Here is a 19,143-nt window from a genome sequence, read left to right as displayed (position 1 = left end):
AAGATACTCATGGGCCTCAGTGTTGATTAGTTTTGATATCTACGTGGAAATGAAATAACCTTTGTAAAAACAACTCTGTTAGATGATCCCTAAAGATAAGGCCTGTGAATTCATCTTGGCCATAATTTTGATCCAAACACCCTTCAGCTTGGCTAAATTTCAGATAGGTTTCTTCTTGACTACAGGCCTCTGATCTCCCCTTATTTACATTTTTAAGTTATTTTCTTCTTTAGAAAATCTGATACTGTAAATTCTTGCCCTACCCCTTTGAGATACAAATCTTCCCCCAGCAGTTTGCCAGTTCTGCAACCCAGGGATGTCTTTCTCAAAGACCCAGGAGCCATCACTTTGAAATGCAATCATCCAGCAAGGTAGTGTTCAGTCATTGGGTTGAAATTTAACATCCATAACTACCAACTGGCAACCACAGTTAGCCCAACACCTTGACCAATCTCCACCATGAATTTTTCACTAGCTCACACCAGTGCTTAAAAACTCTCCAGCCTTTTGCCTGAACAGAGCTGATTTCAGTCTCCCTCATGTATTACAAGAGTCTTGACCTCTATTTCAATAGTCTTGAAGTAAAGTTTTCCTTGCCTGTCTAACTTGCCCAGTACAATTCTTTCTTTAACAGTTCTAAATAAAGGCATGGGAATAATGTGTAAGATAAACAAACCATGCTAAATCTTATATTCTTATCTGCTGAGCAATATGTTTTATAGCTGTCAGAAACATAAAAACTTTTAACTCATTGTTAACCAAGAGGGAAGTGAGGCTAGAAGAATGAGATTAGAACTGATGAGAGAAAGGATGCCATTGAGCCGAAATTTTCTCCTTCACTTAAAGAAGCCTGCTGCACTAATCAGCCAGTTACACCAGAAAATAGATTGGGTAACTTACCAGGGGTCAGAAGGAAATGCCATAAGAATATGGGAACTATTTTCTAAGGCATGGTTCTTTATACGGTCTATTAATTATAACCTAACCACACTTATATCCTAATTTTAAAATTAATTTATTAAACAGAATTACTTGTAAAAGGAAAATAAGTCTTCTTTGAAGCTTTTATATGAAGGACAGTAATAAAAACCAGACTTCATGCTCTTGATTCTTGTTTCTTACATCAGAAATTTGTAAGTCATTTGATATTATTATCCTTTGTTTAAAAAGGGCTTTGTTGACTGAAAAAAAGTGACAGTGTCTTTTGTTCTTTTTCTCCTGTCTCTAAATTCTGTCCTCACACTGGAAACATACATTTACTTATCCAAAAGGGGAAAAAATGAAAGTAATAAAACAGATAGAACTAAAGAAAATTTCATTACCTTAAGTTTATTTTCTCATTATTCAAGGTCAAATACAACAGACAAAGAAGCTTCAAGTTAAATATAAGAAATGTAAGAAACCAATAACATAATTCTAAGGGATAGAAATTGATGAAGAGCCCTTTATATCTTAATGGAAAAAATAAATCTGAGAATGATTTATAAAATGTTCCCCCAAAATAGTATTCAGTAAATTATTCTATACAATCTCACATTTGTCATAAGGCATGGCTATTTTCTTAAGCGTAGTTAAATGTCATCTTTACAATCTTATTTTCCAAACTGCATTTGCCAGGTTTCATTTAATCCATGAAGCACATTTCATTTGCTCCTTCACAGGAAGCTGTATTTTAGCTGTTTTCATTTATCTATATGCAATCTTGGATCAAAAAAAATGAATTAATTCATCTTCTCTGCTTCTAATTTTTAAATTGCCATTGGTATAGTTTCCCAATTAAATTATTAATAATTATTATATGCCCCCAAAGTCTTTCAATGTGCATCCTAGAATTGATCAAAGTACATCTGAGGAAAAAAAATCTCAAAAAGTAGATTTGTTTCCTATAAATTATGTTTTTAACAAGTTCTTCAGCTGTTTCACAGAAAGACTAACAACTGCCACCTTTCTAATGTTTATTTCCATTTTTCCTATGCAGAAGGAAGGTACTCAAGTTTATGTTAGGGTAAATTGACTTTGTCCTATTTCTCAATTATTTTCTCAGTGTTATACTCTCAACACCTAAGACTATTAATCTATTAGTTTTCTTTATCAGGCTACAGCTGTTAAATTTCTCTCAGAGGAACTTATAAGTGGAAGCTGTTAATAGAAACTATTCAGAAATGCAAAAAATACCATCATTTGATCAGAAAAGTTCCTAAAGTAGATTTATTAATGTTACTTATATTTCAGCATTGAGGTTAGTGGCTAACAGGGTTAAAGGTATACACTCTAAGAAGCCCAAGAATAATTATGACCTTAGCTGGAGGCGGGTTTCCTACTGGGATATCAGTAATCTCAGCACCACATTATTAGGTAGAGGAGTAGGAAAGTCACATTTAAGAGGTTAAGACAGGTCTCTTTATTATTTGTGCTCAATGAACCCATCAGCTACAATCCAGTTGTATAATCCTATCTTTGTATAAGTTGTCTTCAATTATATAAATTGATGTTCATGGAGTAAAGACTTTAAAATGAGCTCCTTAATAGGAGACAAAATTGACACTAATGGAATTGGTTTACTTGAACAGTTTTTCAGATTCAGGAAGACTCAAAACAGGTTATTTTGTACTCCAAGATGAATTATTTTGGCCTATCTTAGAAAAGGGACCTAAAAAATGGTGTTATATACAACTACATAAATTGTGTGTAGTACCATATATTTAGACATCATAGCACAAAGTTCGATTGCTGTACACAACCTGGAGAACACAGCTGCTAGGTTCATTGTCTCACACAGATGTGAGACATGAAATGTACCATTAGGCACTGACCTCAGAAAAGGGATATGGGTAGAACATGGGATTTAAGGGCCACTGAAAAAGGACCCCTTCAGAATGGACAAGAAAAGAACAAGCAGTAATTCTGGAGAAAATTTAGACATAAGTTTGCAGCATATCCAGTTAAATTCATTAAGTCACAATGCAATTGAGAATATTGTGATAGAAGAGATAATTATTAGTATGTTGATTATCTAATGGGTTTCACAGACAAGTTCAACACCCATTCCAGGCCCTGTGAATCCCATATTATTCCTCTTGCTTCTGAAAATTCACATGAACTTTATTTTCTAGTTCTACTCACCAGCATAGGTGTTAACGTGACAACATTGCCTACCCCATCAACTGAATGACTGTTCTCCCCCTCACCCAAAATGTTCTTTCTTTCCTTGAAAATTCCAAGCTTTTTACCACCTCCTGTTCTGGCACATGCTAATCCCTCTGCCAAGTATAGTGGGTTGAATTGTGCAGATGTAACTAAGAATCTCAAAATAGTTCCTCCTAGATTTCGGGTGTTGCCTAAATCCAATGACCACTTCCTTATGAAAGAAGGGGAGATCTCGACCTGTGACGCAGAAACTCGAGAGCAGAGGATAGTGTGAAGACAGAGGCAGAGACAGGAGCAACGCAATTACAAGCAAAAGAACTTCAAGGATTCCTGACTGCCACCAGTAGCTAAAAGAGAGGCATGAACTGGATTCTCCCTCAGAGACTCCAGAAAGAACCACCTTGATGCCTTTGATTTTGGACTTCTGGCCTGCAGAATTGATAGGGGATGAATTTCTGTTAAAACCAGCAAGTTGGCAGTTGTCATGGCAGCCCTAAAAGCTAATACACAGGGAAACTCTTCCCGCTTCCTGGATGGCCTTTGGGTCAGATCTGCCTAAAGGCCACCTCCTCAGGGGGGCTTTCCTTGATTAAAACAGACCCCTAAACCTATTACTCTCTGTCATTGAATTCTTTCCATTTTTATAACATTGGCCACAAATTATAATTACATATTTATGTTTATTTATTGCCTGATTTCCAAACTAAACGATAAGCTCTATGAAGGCTCTTTGGTACTATTTGAATAAACACAGTATGTCCAGCAACTCATACATGCTTACATATCACTGGATTCAAAAATTCTTTACTACATGAATGAATTAATAAATGAATAACCTACCTATGAAATTCAGCCCATTCACCAGTTTGTAAAAATAAAATTAAAAAGCACATACAGAACATTCATGAAGCCAGAATTTACTAAAGAATGAAAAGCAAGAGAGATGGATTATATCATCTACTGCACAGTATAAATAAGTCCAAATCTTAGTTTCTAGTCACAGAATTCCTTTTGGTAATGCCACAACTTTTGGTTTCTCTTGGCCTTCCTCCATGAAGTGGTCAGTCTCATATTTTCTTTCTGACTCATGTTCTTTCCAGTCCCTTGTTTTATCTCATCTCCTCCCCCTCTTAGGAATAAAACAAACAATTTATATCTTATGTAGATAAGTTTTATTCTTTAATCTTAACCCTAAACATAAACCCCCAATGTGCCACCTAAGACAAGTTCTTTTACTTTTTTTCGATATTCATGGAATGTTTCTTACACATCAATGACTTATTTGTTAAGAAAAAATATTCACAACTTAGAAATGAGGCAGAGAAAGCAGCATTAGAGCATTGTTTAACCAGCCCATCCAGGATTATTTAATTATCTGAGAGACTGTATATTTGATTGACTTACTATATATTATTAATTAAGTGCCCAGAGGAGGCAAAGTTACAAGTTAACTTGTAATTTTTGTCTCCTAGAAATGTAAATGACTTCTGTCTGGCAGATAAGGTAATCCCCAAGGCAGGCCATTGCCCTGCAGGACATTAACCAGTTATGTTCCCAACCATCTTTCTCTAAAGCCAAGACAGCTCTCTTCCTATAATCAGTTGCATAAATGTTTGGCATGTGCTCAACCTAATATATGTATGAGAGTCATTTGATAGACCTTTCAAAATGATAGTTCAGCAGTTCTAATCTCAAAAACATTAACTTGTCAATTACTTATCAAGATTTTCATTATGTTTTGTTTTTAAGGAACTAAAAATTTCACCCTCTAAACTGAGTAACGCTGCCAGCTCTTAGGATGCCACCTTAATAGCTTTCCCCCCTACACCACTTAACACATAGCATGAAAGATTCTGGAAGATCAATAATACAAAACATGAAGTGCAATACAGTATTTGCCCTTGCTTTATCTCTGAGTAGTAGACTGCATTTCCCCAACATCCCCACTCTCATTTTTTCTGATTAAATTCATATTCAATAAAGCAGCTAGATAGAAATCAGAATTTGTTCCCTCATTCATATGAAAAACTTATTACAGAATAAGGCAGTAGTATGGCCTTTATTTATTATGATGCCGCTTATCATGTTTGTAGCATCCACAATTAAAATAATTTCTAGGCACAGTTCTCCATGGACATAGCACTAAGTCAGGTATAAAATGCATGGCAGGCCACCCTGTAAACATTTCCCTCCATTTTGAGGAGTATCCCCGGAAGCACTGAGTCAAAATAGTATCAAGCAAAGCCATTCATCTATTCATGGTAATCTGTTTTAACCATCCTGTGTATTAACATTAGAATAATCATAATCAAAACCTAAGCTCTCCAGGTTATATGTCTAAGCATATACACACACAGTTACACACACATATGCATACATCTAGATTTTAGCAATCATGTTAAAGAAATAATTTATAGTTATATTAACTTACAGTAGACCCTGTCAATTTGACTATTTAACTTGAAGATTTGGTACTTTAATAACTTAACAGAATTGGTACTTTAATAATGTTATTAAAATTTGCAATGTGTACATCAAGGTGACACACTGCACATCAAAATATCTACCATCCTGCACTTAGATAATAGGGACATTTAAAAAATGTAGTATCAGTCATATTAGGACATCGATAAAGAGTGACATTACCACTAAATGAGATTGTGTATGTGTATGTACACACACATACTCTATTATCTATATATCTATTCTGCCACATAAAGGTTACTGAAGATAAAATTTTTAAATTTTATAGTACATTTTCTTGACAAATGACTAGACTCAGGCATTTCATATGGTAAATATTTTACCTTCTATAGTTTCATACAACTGTAGATCACACACAGAACAGATACAAACATACAACATAATGCTAAGAGAGGATAGAAAACATTTCACTGTTCAGTAAGAAAGATAGAAGACATAGTTTGGTTTGGTTGTTTTATTTTGGTTTACTTTAATGATATTTAGCCTGAACAATAGTACCACAGAATATTTCATGTGTTTTCTGAGACTCATCTAAAACATGCTCTTTGAAGGGAAGTCTTCAAATTTAGGAGTCCACAAATCTATGTATATGAGGGTTTCCCTCTAAGTTGTAGAATTGCAGCTGCATACATGTTCAAAAAAAGTAATTGACAAATGTGACACAAGGGGGACCCTTCATCAGAAATGCAATAAAGAACAATAACCCTAAACACTAAATCTGTGTACAAGATACCTGCCACTGGGTCCAACCTGCTTTTGATCAACCACGCACTGCTCTATTCCTCATTAGCCCCAAGGGTCACCAGGACTAAGCAAGACCACAGAGTGCCACCAGCAGGTCTAAAGACAGCCTTGGTAGACGGTGGTAGGAAAATAAAGCAGATAGAAAGAAAAGAGGCGAAAAAATAAAATAAAATAAAATAAAATAAAATAAAGGAAACCTATTAAAAAAAAAACTAGAAAAAGATGATTCAACTAATGAAGTACGTCTAAAGAATGACCTTCCAATGCCAGCCTGATGTCCTTTTGTAAGAACGTTCATGCTTGTCTGGTTGTTACATAAACTAGAACTACAAGATCTTTCTCTATTCCTTATTTAAAGAAAACATATAAAAATACTGCTAGTTTTCTGTTTGGACTAGTTTTCTGTTAAACATGAAGAAAATATTATTTTGTATTTCAGTGAATAATACAGGAAAAGCCACAAAAATGTAGACATTTAACTAAATCTTGTCATTAGAAAATGTGAGCCCAATAACTGGCTGAAATCAACTCTTGCTTCTCACTATCCCTTGAATTAACCAGAAAACGCTGTATATGTCAGTAAACTTGTGTGTGTGCATAATACAAATTGGTTATATTTTACTTAGTCCCTTCACTGCTTAATGATATTATACAATCTACTAAGTGTCAAGCATTCTGCTAGATGCTATGATATATGATGAATAAAACCTTGTATTGATAGAGTACATGCTTAAGTAAATGGACATTAAGTTAATAAAAACATTAATAATACATAAACATTTAAAATCTTGATGACTGTTACAAAGTTAAAGTATAAAGATAGTGGTTACTGGGGCAGGGAGCACTTTTCCACATGTATATTTAACTTCACATTAAGAAGTTAAAGAAAATTGTTTGATATGCAATATCTAAGTGGGGATGTTAATTATGAGGTAAAAATCCAGGTTAACTGGATGCATAAATTTATTTTTTTTTAATGTTCTGGATTACAGCATGAATTATCAGATTCAAGCATGCATATGGTATTCATGACCATAAATGTGGAAAAGAAAAACTAGAGAAAGCTCTTAATTGTCCTCCAATGCTATAATATTTAAATGTCAAAATTGGATATTAATCAAGGGTAAGTTATTTAACTCTTAAATTCTGTTTTTTAGCAAATGTGCTATTCAAATTGCAGTCATATCTAGTCATTCCCACATCTGCCTCCAAGTGGTATCAACAGAGCTAAAGGAAATAGAGAACAATGCTATTTCTTTGTTATTTGAAACAAATGGGGGCATTTTTTAATCACTTCTGGCTCACAGATTATTGCAAAGAAATTAAAGGATCAAAATAACTGATTGGTGAGTTCAACAATAACAAAAACAAAACTCAATTGTTAATATTTCTCTTTCAAAGCAAATATCTAAGAAGAAAAAAGGTAAGAATAAACAAAGTTAAGAAAACTGAACCCCAAAATTATGAGCACTAATCTTGCAGAGTTACTAATGACTAATATTTCTGAGCAGTCTTTGAGTGGGTACAGGATTGGGTTCAAATACTGCTACCCTCCGATACCTCACTTAAGTTATGTTCTCTCAGAGCTAGAATTTTCTTAATATGAAAGGCTGCTGGTATTTCATATTTCATAAGACTAATGTAAGGATTAATTAAGTTGTGATAATGTTTATAAAGTACAGAAATTCAGTAGAGTCTATAGAAAGATCAATTTTAACTTTCTTAGTTTAAAACTTTACTCACAAGCATATAAGGACCAGAAGATAACTCAAGTGATATACAAAATCAAGACCACACTTAAGTCCTACAAATTCTCAGTTAGGTGGTTCTTCCAAAATTTCATGATATTCTGCTTCAGAGCAAGTATTGATCTTAATTATCTCCACTATGTAGATACTAAATTAAGACACACTTGTGAATATAAAAATGTTTCTTTCACTTAAGGACAACTAATGTTTCTTCAATTCTTATATCCAACATCTTACTGCACATGCCACCCAAAATATCTAGAATAAAGAAGAAACTGCGCAGAAACAATCTGAAATTGGAGAATGAATAAAATTTATATTATTCTGTGTTTCTCCATTCATGACTCTCTTGAAACTGTCTCAGCTATCTTTAGAGACAATACTATGCTACTCTTTTCCTGGTCCCTGACAAAGGAGACTGATGTTTCCAAGACAGGTTTTGATTAAATATTTATATTGCTTTATAGATAAAACAGATCAGGACAATCATAACAAGTCAGATATAAATTCTCAAATAAAATGTATCCAACATCCTTAAGAAATACATTCTTAATCCTTAAGATGTTTCTCAAGGGTTCTGAATGCCCTTGCTCACATATACCCACATAACTTCCCAGATAATATTTATAGTTATACCATTTGTATAACATACTTAATATCACTGAAGTTACACATTTTTTTTACATATTTCAATTTCCCTCATGTATTTAAATGACCAAGACATCCAACTAAGATCCCTGAATATGCCGATACATGCAACATGATGAATTCTTCTGCATACATTCGAATATACAAGCTACCCTAACATTATGACAGTGTCTTCTTAGTATGGAGCTACTGTATGTTTATGAAGAAAATGGATCGAAAAGCACCTGGAAGAAACTTTAATGTACTCAAAATCTATAACACAACAAACTTCTAGGGTTCTTATTTCTAAATGGTGCTGTTGGCTATTTCAAAGAATTGGTTGCCATCTCTTATAAAATCCTTTGGGCTATGGATAATATTACCATCTGGCTTGGTTTCAACTAACACTCAGATTACTGGGTTTTGCTGACTGAATTTCAGGATGACCAAGTTAACCACACTTTAATAAATGTGATCACTATGAAAAGGCAGCATTCAGCTAGGTTTCCTGCTCAGATCACCATATCAACTGATAGAGCATCACTGGTACAGACATAAGTAGTATGGCCCTAAAAGAGAAATATAGAAACTACTCTCTTGCTCCTGAAAGATACAGAATCACCAATGAATTTAAGAGTTGCTTCCTCCTTGTCATTGTTTTTATGGCTATTTGAAAATTATTATTTGCAAAACATCCATATGGACAGATCAGTAGAACTGTTGCAAATATTCAGTGGTAGCCCACTGACTCCAGCTGAACCAGAACTCCAAATTAAGTCATTTGGGCCAACAAGATTTATCTGTGTAATAAATTAACTCCAGCATAAGCCAATACAAAACCACCCAATTTTAAATTCTGATTTTAGTTTTCTCTAATAAGTAATACCCTTTGAATGCCCCTGACTTGCTGAATATAATTTATAACCACTAAGAAAAGGGGTCCTGGAAAATTTATTCCCAGGATTCTCATAGAAGAATACAGGAAGAATGTAGAAAGGGAGAGTAATGATTCCAGGTTTATTAAAAAAACCTAACAGATCAATCAAGTGTTAGCCTATACATTAGACAGTAAGGCCTCTGATCTGTGAGAAAAGCTTTTCTGCCTTATTCATAATCAAATAATGGCATATATTAAAAATTTAAAAGATCCATAAAACAATGTTGTTTTTATCATTGTCTAAAAGAGTGAAAAATGAGAAAAAGCCTAAGATATCTACCTCCCAGAACATGATCAATATTCCAGGCTGTGGAATGCTATGAAATCAGCAAAAATGACAAGGATGTAATTGAAAGATATAAAATATATTGAAAAATGTTTAATATACAACATAATTTTGACTAAAAAAAAGAACATACTAGGGCAGAGGAGTAGCATGACCCCTCCAGTCACATCCTATGATACAGTCTTGGAAATTTGTTCTTAGGTATGTCAAAAATGTCTCATATGTGCTAATAACCCCAGGGAAATTTACCTTTTAATAAGATTTCTTCAAACCCCAGAAAGTCACTAGAAATAATTTTCTAATGGTGAGCACATAAGTATGGTGGTATACAGTGGTATGTAGGTTTTGGAAGGACAATCTGATGATGACTTTCAAATATCATGACAAAGCCAATTAGCTTCTGAAGTACTTCTAAAGCTAGAAATGATGTAACTCTTCCTTGGGCCTCCTGAAAAGAGAACCATGCCTATTTCACGTTAACAAATTCCAAGGCTCCAGGCAAGGGACCCCCAAGGCAGCTATAAAGAGAAGTGGACAGGGCAGAAGCCAAGGACTGTATTTTTTAAGAGTCTAAAGGAAAATAATTTTTTAATAAAACATGTGGAACACATCTCAGTGTACTAGTTCTTATCACTCCCCTTCTGTGTGTCCTAGAAATTGGATTATCAACTTTATTTCCCCTGGCTTAGGAATTGGACTATTTTTTACCCAGAGCTTCTTTCTTGATCTACTGTGGAAGTAAATAAATACTTTTTATTTTATCATATACAGGTTGGCTTTATTCTTTTGCTTTTCTTTTCTTTTTTTTGAAATATTGTTGATATACAATCTTATATTGGTTTCAAATATATGACACAGTGGTTCAACAGTTATCCGTAGTATTAAACCCTCACCATACTTTTATAGATTTTTTCCTATACTCCTTTGTTTAAATGAAAACCTCTCCTTGATGTTTTCTAAGACTGGTTACTGCCAGCAGCAATGTCACTCACTTCACTTTCCATCTCATTTGCACCCACAAGAAAATACCTACACACAGGGGATAATGAAGGATATTTGTTTACATAAAGGATGAAGGTAAATGTGAACTTTATTTTGGAACCCTTCATCTCAGCAGGCTCTCAAGCAAACTGAGAGGAGTTCGAGAACTTTAGGCTATACAGGACCAAAGCAAAAAGACAAGGTCAGGAAAACAGCCCTTCAGATCAGAAGAGTGGGAAATGGCAATATTCTCCTTATCTGTGTAAATTTATATGATCTATAGTCCTAATATTGCACTCTTTATGTGGCACTGCTGTAAGAAAAAAATGTGCAAAAGGGGACCAGAGTCTGAATAAAGATTTGCAATAACAAGAAAGAAATAGGGAAGGTTACTATAAATTACAGCATCTGAAAGAGAAGAATTTGAGTAGACGCTTGGCTGAATCAGTTATTTCTAAAGACACTTTACTTTTAAGATATGCACATAAATTAATCACAAAGAAAATAATACCTATGCACAAAAGTACTCAGATAAAAACTACAGATTTTAACTGGTGTTACCTGTTTGCAACACTTAAACCTCATACAGAATACAGATTTAAGCTGGCTAGGTATTTGCCATCAACACAATAGCTCAGCTGGGTCGTTAAATAAGGTAACATGCAAGGCAGAGCAACTGTTACTTAGTAGGCAATTAATAAATGTCAGCTAAGTTTTTGTCCTGATAATGTAATTAATGTTATTAATTACATTTCCCAAATAAACACGATTTGAAAAATATTAACATTATTTTCACTCTAATTACTTCATATAAAAGTGAATCTTAACTATGATCACTATTTTGTATTGTTACCTTCAAGCTGCTGTGTTATGATAACCACACACCCCATTTCCAATCTTCTAGAACAAATCATTCGTAAAAGGCTATGAAGAAGAATGTATGATGTATTTAAGAGGATTTCCACCAAAAATCTAAAATAAGCCAAGAACCCAGAGATTACTGAATTATTTAAAAATACTATTTTGTCAGACTACCTTTACTCTCCAGCAGTGCAAAAGGACTGGTTAGCATATATGATTCAAAAATGGACATGGAGAAGTACAATAATTTTCCATCACAATGACTTAAGGTCATGAATTATCTGCCATCATAAGCCAAGCAATTACATGAATCAGGCAATCCTCTAGAGTTCAGTTTAAAAGGTTCTTAACTTCAGGAACAATATCATGCTTGTCTTTGTGTCCCTTGGGCCTCTAGCACATGATACTGTAGTGATCAATAAACTCAGAAGATGGATAATGGTACTTCATTAGGAACACTGGAGTGGTGAAATAAAATTCCTGTTACCCCCACAAAATACCACTCTCCATCCACTTGAAAACCCTTGGAAAGGAAGTAAAATCTAACAACAAAATGATGAAAATACATTTAGATAATTTAACAAGAATAGCAGTTAATAAACAGAAGGGTATTTGGTAATGATGGGGTCCAGGCAGCAGGCAAAAGAAGAAAAGAAAAAAGTGATCAAAAAACAAAGAAAAAAGATGAGAAGAAAGGGGAATATATGACTGGTAGGTGTGAGGTGTAAGGAATAGTTTCTACATGTCACAGCTGTCAAAAAAAAGAGATTAGTGAAGGATTAGGACCAAAATAGTAGGTTCAGCTTACCAGAGAAAGAAAAGCAGGTACCAGAATATAGGTGAAAGAAAAAATATAAGGCCATTCAGAAAAATTTAAGTCTTTTACATATTTATCAAAGTATTGCAAATAGTCTATGAGCCCGAAGGTCTTTTCTTAGTAACAGTTGAATATGTGAAGTTCATTTTTATAAAAGAAAAAGTCATATTAAATGGCTATTCCTAAAAAATAAGTTATCATATCTATTTGTGAAAATACTCAACTCTGAAAATAGCAGCCATAAATGCTTTTGTGTTTTTTTTCAACATTAAGCCAAAACAGCTCCCAAAAGATTCAGAGATCTACATGACTGAGGAGATATTCATTATTCTCAAAGAACACACAGCATAGATGTTCTAATCAGAATTTTATAGATTATCCTATTATATTGTCTCTCTACAAAAATAAAAGCATCTATAATTTTAGTTCTAGATCTTGAAAGTTTGAGAAATTAAAATAAAATGCATCTTTCCAAAGAGGCATCTGGAAACACTACTGTTTAACACTAGACACTAATCTACCCTGATTTGAGTGGGAAGGAAGAAAGCAAGACTCTCATAGAGGCTATGTGTTTCCTAGCTTACTAATGTCAGGATGACACTGGACAAATTATTTTGTAAGAACTGATTTGCTAAACTGAATCTCTTCCGTACTCCTGTTATTCATGGAGAAATCTGGAAATTGAAGAGAAGCAAATAGGTATAGCACCTTTCATTGCCTGTTAATATAAGAATTTTTATCATAGCCTAAGGCAGGAAAAGGCAGATGCTCTTATGTTACAATAAGGCCAGAGTTATTAGTTATTTGTTTGTTACAAATAAGGTCAAAGTTATGTTAATAGAAAGAATATGAATTTTTCACAGAGACCAGATGGGGACCTTTAGAAATAAATGAGTCATCACAGTGGGAGGTTGTGTTTGATTTCAGATTCTTTGGGTGAAAACAAGCTACAGCCTGGAGTGAAAAGCCCTATTCCACAACATCATCTATTTCCTCTGTCTAAATGGGAAACAAAGTCTTCACTATACATCTCTAACACAGCCAGAAAACTCAGAAACCCTAGCACAGAATGTCCCCTTTGCAGGGCCAGCAGGCAACCATCAGGATAGGGCAGAAAACTTTCAGTAGATGCTTTGAACTGCAACATTGGAAAGATACAAGGGATAATTCCAAACAGAGCTGCTAGGAAATCCTGTGTGTTTGTGCATGTGTGGTTGGGATGGATAGGGGGCTTCCAGATGAAAGGGAAAGAGGTTAACTACAATCATAGGTTATTTTAGGAATCTGATATTGATGATAGCCATATTTCAATAATTCTTTGTAATCCATCGTGGTGGTCCTTACTTAGCCATCTATATACGTCAGTTGTCCCCAGCCATTTTTTTTTAGAAAGAGTGTGAATATAGAGAGGACGGACATACCTAACTCGGTCTCAAGTGTAGATCTCACTTAGCCAGTACATCACATCTACGGTGCTGCCAAAGTCCACGATGGCCAAGGCATGGAAGCTCTGACCTTTTTTCCTGTAGATACTACAGGAAGCTCCTGTTCCCAAAGTGAATATGCAGAATATTAAGGGAAACTTTAGGAATATACTGTAGGTTTCATGTAGTTGACCCAGAGTTACCGGCACTCACTTGCACTGATGGAAGATGAGGTGCCTTAGCTACGTGACTGCTTTTGGTCCCATCAGGATCGGTGACATGGATTAGGTCTTGAACTGTGGAATAGATAGGTGTCATACCCAAACATTTTTAACATCAGTACCTCAATTCTTTGCCCCATTCCTATATATGTACATATGTAAACAAATTTAATTTAGAAATGTATTTCAATGTCTCAGCACAGAGAAGTCATTATAAGCAAATGCTCAGTGTTGAGCTTCCTCTGACTGTATCTTAAATATGAGAGCAAGCAGTTAGAATGCTTCCTATAATGACTGTTGTGAGGAAGCTAGTTTTACTGAAAAAGGTAAAACAGGGAGATGGAAAGTTGAAACTTTTGTTTTCTTAAAAAGCTTGCCAGTTAAAATTTAAAATTGATTTTGATATCTATAATTTCTGTTGTCATAGAAATATAGTTTGAAAATAAACAAATCTTGACAAAAATATTTTTAAATCTAGATACTGTAAGAAACAATGAAGTGGTACACAATGATCATTTTCACACTGCATTCCACCATTCTAAAAGAAATACTTATTCTCTCAGAAAATGTGATTATTTTCAGGGCTGTCATACATGTTAACTTCTGAGCTGTGTTTGTACTCCAACTGACTTGCAAAGGGCAAGGTTTACAGATAAAACAAGTCAGAATACCAATAAAAGCAGAAAGAACTGAAAAAACAGCCACAATAACTGATTCCTTCCTTATTTCTCCCATACCTAAGGTTTCCCTGGTTAAGTAAGAATCAAATGTTGATACCATATAATTAAGGCAGAGACAAAAAGGTCTAAAAACCTAGGTTTATTCCTTTGAAATAACTCTTCTTTGTATTTCTATTTTTGTTGTCTTTTTTCTTCCCCTCCTAAAACATTTCTCCTGGAAATTTCTACTTCCCTTACCCTAACATTTGTCTTCTTTTCTCTTCTCTTCATTTGTCTTCCTCTTTCCTTAAAAAATAACCTCCAAACTTTCCCCACAGCCCCTTCTTAGGGGCTTTACTCATCAAACCAGTAGGCAAAAAGACAAAGTCAAGAGTGGGTGATGATTATTTCTACCAGGCAAGACATCCTTCATGGAAATAGGGAAGCAGGGGGAAAAGACCCACTTTTGCTTTTTACAAATATCCTCAGCTTGAACATGTAACCAATAAAACTATAAAATATAAATGTCAGGGAAAGGTAGTTTATATTTCTAAACAGATTTTTTTAATCTAGCAAAAAAATTTGTATTGTAGTTGACAAACAATAATATATTAGTTTCAAGTATACAATGCAATGGTTCAACAGTAACACACATTATTAAATCCTCACCCCAATCAGTGCAGTTACTATCTGTCAACATAGAAAGATATTACAGAATCACTGGCTCTAGTCTCCATGCTGTGCTACTATCTCCATGACCAACTTACATTATAATTGAGATTTTTGTGCTCCTTTGTCCCTCACACCCTCCCTACCCACCTACCCTAACCCCATGGTAACCACCAGTCACTTCTCAGTGTCTATGAGTTTAATGCTGTTTGCTTTGTTTTGTTTTGTTTTGTTTTGTTTTTAGCACAAATAAGTGAAATCATACAGTATTTGTTTTTCTCTGCCTGGCTTATTTCGCTTAAGCATAATACCTTCTAGGTCCATCCATGTTGTTGCAAATGGCAGGCTTTCTTTCTTTTTATGGCTGAATAATATTCCATTGTGTATATGTGCCACATCTTCCTTATCCATTCATCTATTGATGGACATTTTGGTTGTTTCCATCTAGTGAAATTTAAGTGTTTTGATATACTCCTATCCCCTAAAAAAGTTGCATCATAACTTTCCAGGAGTGTATCAAAGGCAAAAAAAGAAACTTCAACAATACAAAAGTATTGTAAATATAATTGCAGTTGAATACTCTACAACTTTCAACATTTTACAATTTCATATTTTTCTTCCATTACTGATGTGAAGCTTCTACAGTTTGCCTGGAATTTTATCATTTGTCCTCCTTTGTAGAAAAGCCTTGCTAAACTCATTCTTAACAGAAGCTAAATATGGAAAGCAGAGTGTCCCAGGAGTTGCACATTAATATTAGGCATTTCTGTCAAGACTGATTATTTCTAATGACCTTATAGAGACACATGCCTATATTAGATCATGATGTATTCTACATGTCAAAGAAAAAAAAACAGACAGTTGTTTTTGTAAGCAATTACCTCTTTCTAATGGTGGAGGATCTTGTTACCAGTAGGGTTTTCTGGGTTATTTTTGTTTTTTAACCGAGAAGAGTGATGGTCGTGAGGATTCACAGTTGCTCCATTCCCCTAGATGTCGTTGGTTGAGAGAGTGGCATAAAAAGCTGGAGGTTGGAGATGGCAAATTTTAATAAAATAATTTAATATATAATGGCATATAAAATTTTACTGAAAAGCAACATATTGGATAAATGAAGGAAGCTCCAAAACTGGATACTGGTTTTCCTTAAAAGATTAACTCACACAAACTTGTGTGCACACACACTACACACAATAGATACAATTGTTTTTGTAGCTTAAGAGAGTCATTTGTTCTTCCTCTGTTCCATTGTTTTCATTTTTTTTCCATTTCTGTTCTAATTTCTATTGATATATCTTTAAGCTCATTGATTCTTTCTAGTCTCTTGATGATCCTGAAGATATTCTTCAATTCTATTTTTGATTACTAGCATTTCCATTTGAGTCTTAGAGTTTCTATCTATAAGGACAGTTATCCATCTGTCCTTGTATGTTGCCCATTTTTTCCATGAAGGCCTTTAGCATATTCATCAGCTATTTTAGATTCCCAGTCTGATAATTCCAAAATCTCTGCCATATCTAAGTCTGGTTCCTAATGTCAGCTTTGTCCCTTCAGACTGTATTTTTTTGCTTTTAAGCATGCTTTGTAATTTTCTGTCAAAAGCCAGGTATATAAGGTAAAGGAACTAAGGCAAATAATCCTTTAGTGTGAGGCTTTATGCACAACTGGCCAAGAATTAGGCTGTATTTACTCCACAGCTGGTATGGTGTCAGAGGCAAAAACTTCCTCTGGTGTGCCTGTTTTTGTCTCCCTTGTTATCTTTGTGTTTCCCTAGAGATTCCTTCTTAAATAGGGCCTAAAGTTGGCAGTACTATTATTTTACAGAAGCCCTACTGATGTGGTGGTACAGGTGTGCACATGCGTGTATAGGGAGGGAATATTTGATATTCCTATGATTAGGTTTTAGGCTTTCATTAAGACTATCCTGAGCTATGACCTTTTCAAGTGCTTCTCATCTTCTTTTTCCATCCCTTTGGGTGAGGCAGGAAGGCTATAGGGGTCTGGATTTAGGTATTTCCCTTCCTATAGCAAACTTAGTTTCTGTTAAACCACAAGTCAGTTAGACTCTGATAAAATCATTTCCTTTAAATGTAGGCCTTTTTGTTAAAGAGAACAGAGGGCTCTAATCTTACTTCATTTTGTCTCCCTGAGAACTGTGGGCTCTTGGAGGTAAAACTCAGGAAAATGCAGGAACCTTCCAAACTTTGGCCCACAGTTTCTATCTCTCAAGTCAGCATGTGCTCAGCCAATCACCCTTGTTCCTGCCAAGGTGCAGCAACTGTGTCTGCTCCAGGTAAACTGATTCTCTGTGATTGCCTGTCTCTGCAGCTTTGGGGAAAACAGTTTGACTTGTGATTTCAATTCTTTAATGAATCCATAGAACTGTTAATTTTCAGTTTGTTCAGCTTTCTTCTTATTGCACAGATGGAGTCCAAGCTCTTTACATGCTAGACTTAGCTTTATAAATGGTGCTTTAAGGAATTATTCATCCTCATTTGCTTACAAACCGTTATAATATTCTTTAATCAATAAAAATTTATTGGGAAATATAAATTATTCAGGGATATAGCCCAGTCAATCATCCATTTATCCTACTTCAGCTACTGTGAAAATTCACTTTATTTTCCTGACCTGCTAAGAACCAAAGCTGGTTCTGGTGACCTTCACAACATATATACCTGATTCCCAGGTTCAAGCCTTGGCCCAAAAAGGCCTATGGCTTGAGACATAACTGGTATTTACTAGCATATCAATACCTTGATTGTCAAGAACTTCCAGGAAATGATCGTGAATGTGATTACCAAGTCTGCTTTATTATATTTGGCTAAAGTTAGAATACTCACTGTTAATTGACAGGTTGCTTTCTCCTCTGGAAATTTATGGAAGAAAAAGGAGATGATTAGAAACTAGAAAGCAGGTCTACTTGTTTTGTTTGAATGCCATTCCCTGAAAATACTTTTGTCTAATTCAGCAGAAACTTTGGCAGAAAATGCCAAGATACTGCATACCAAAAGTTAAATAGATGACCATGAGACAATTAATGAATGGAAGAGGATTAAGAAATTTTTTCATAATAAATCCAATACTGCAAAATGATCCCGTTGAAAAGAATTCATTGTGAGGTAATCATGATGAACCATGCTGGTCAAACTAAAAGTCTTTTTTTAATTATTTTTAGTTGCTATTTATAGATTACATACTCTACAGTGAGTCTGGCACCATTCATCCCTCCAAAACAGATAAGCACTTTTAAAATATTGATATCAAACAGAATCACATATCAAACAGTCAGATTTTCATATACCTACTTTGAGTCAATGCTTTAACTAGTTTTTAAATAAAATGACAGAAAAGAATTACACCAAACTGCATGAAATCTCACTCGATATTTGTCCTTAGTAGAAAGAAAGTGCCTTCGTGGAGAAAATGATATAAAGAAAAAAATTTAAGTTAAAACTTTAAGGGAGGTGGGGACTAATGATGTGTGAAAATTTAATAGGCTTCAGTGTGCCTACTATGCTGTACTCCATTTGTTAAG

The sequence above is a fragment of the Manis javanica genome, chromosome 6 (genome assembly GCF_040802235.1).
Source record: "Manis javanica isolate MJ-LG chromosome 6, MJ_LKY, whole genome shotgun sequence".
Lineage (NCBI taxonomy): Eukaryota > Metazoa > Chordata > Mammalia > Pholidota > Manidae > Manis > Manis javanica.
The sequence above is the reverse complement of the archived record's forward strand: the minus strand, read 5'-3'. Positions refer to the sequence as shown.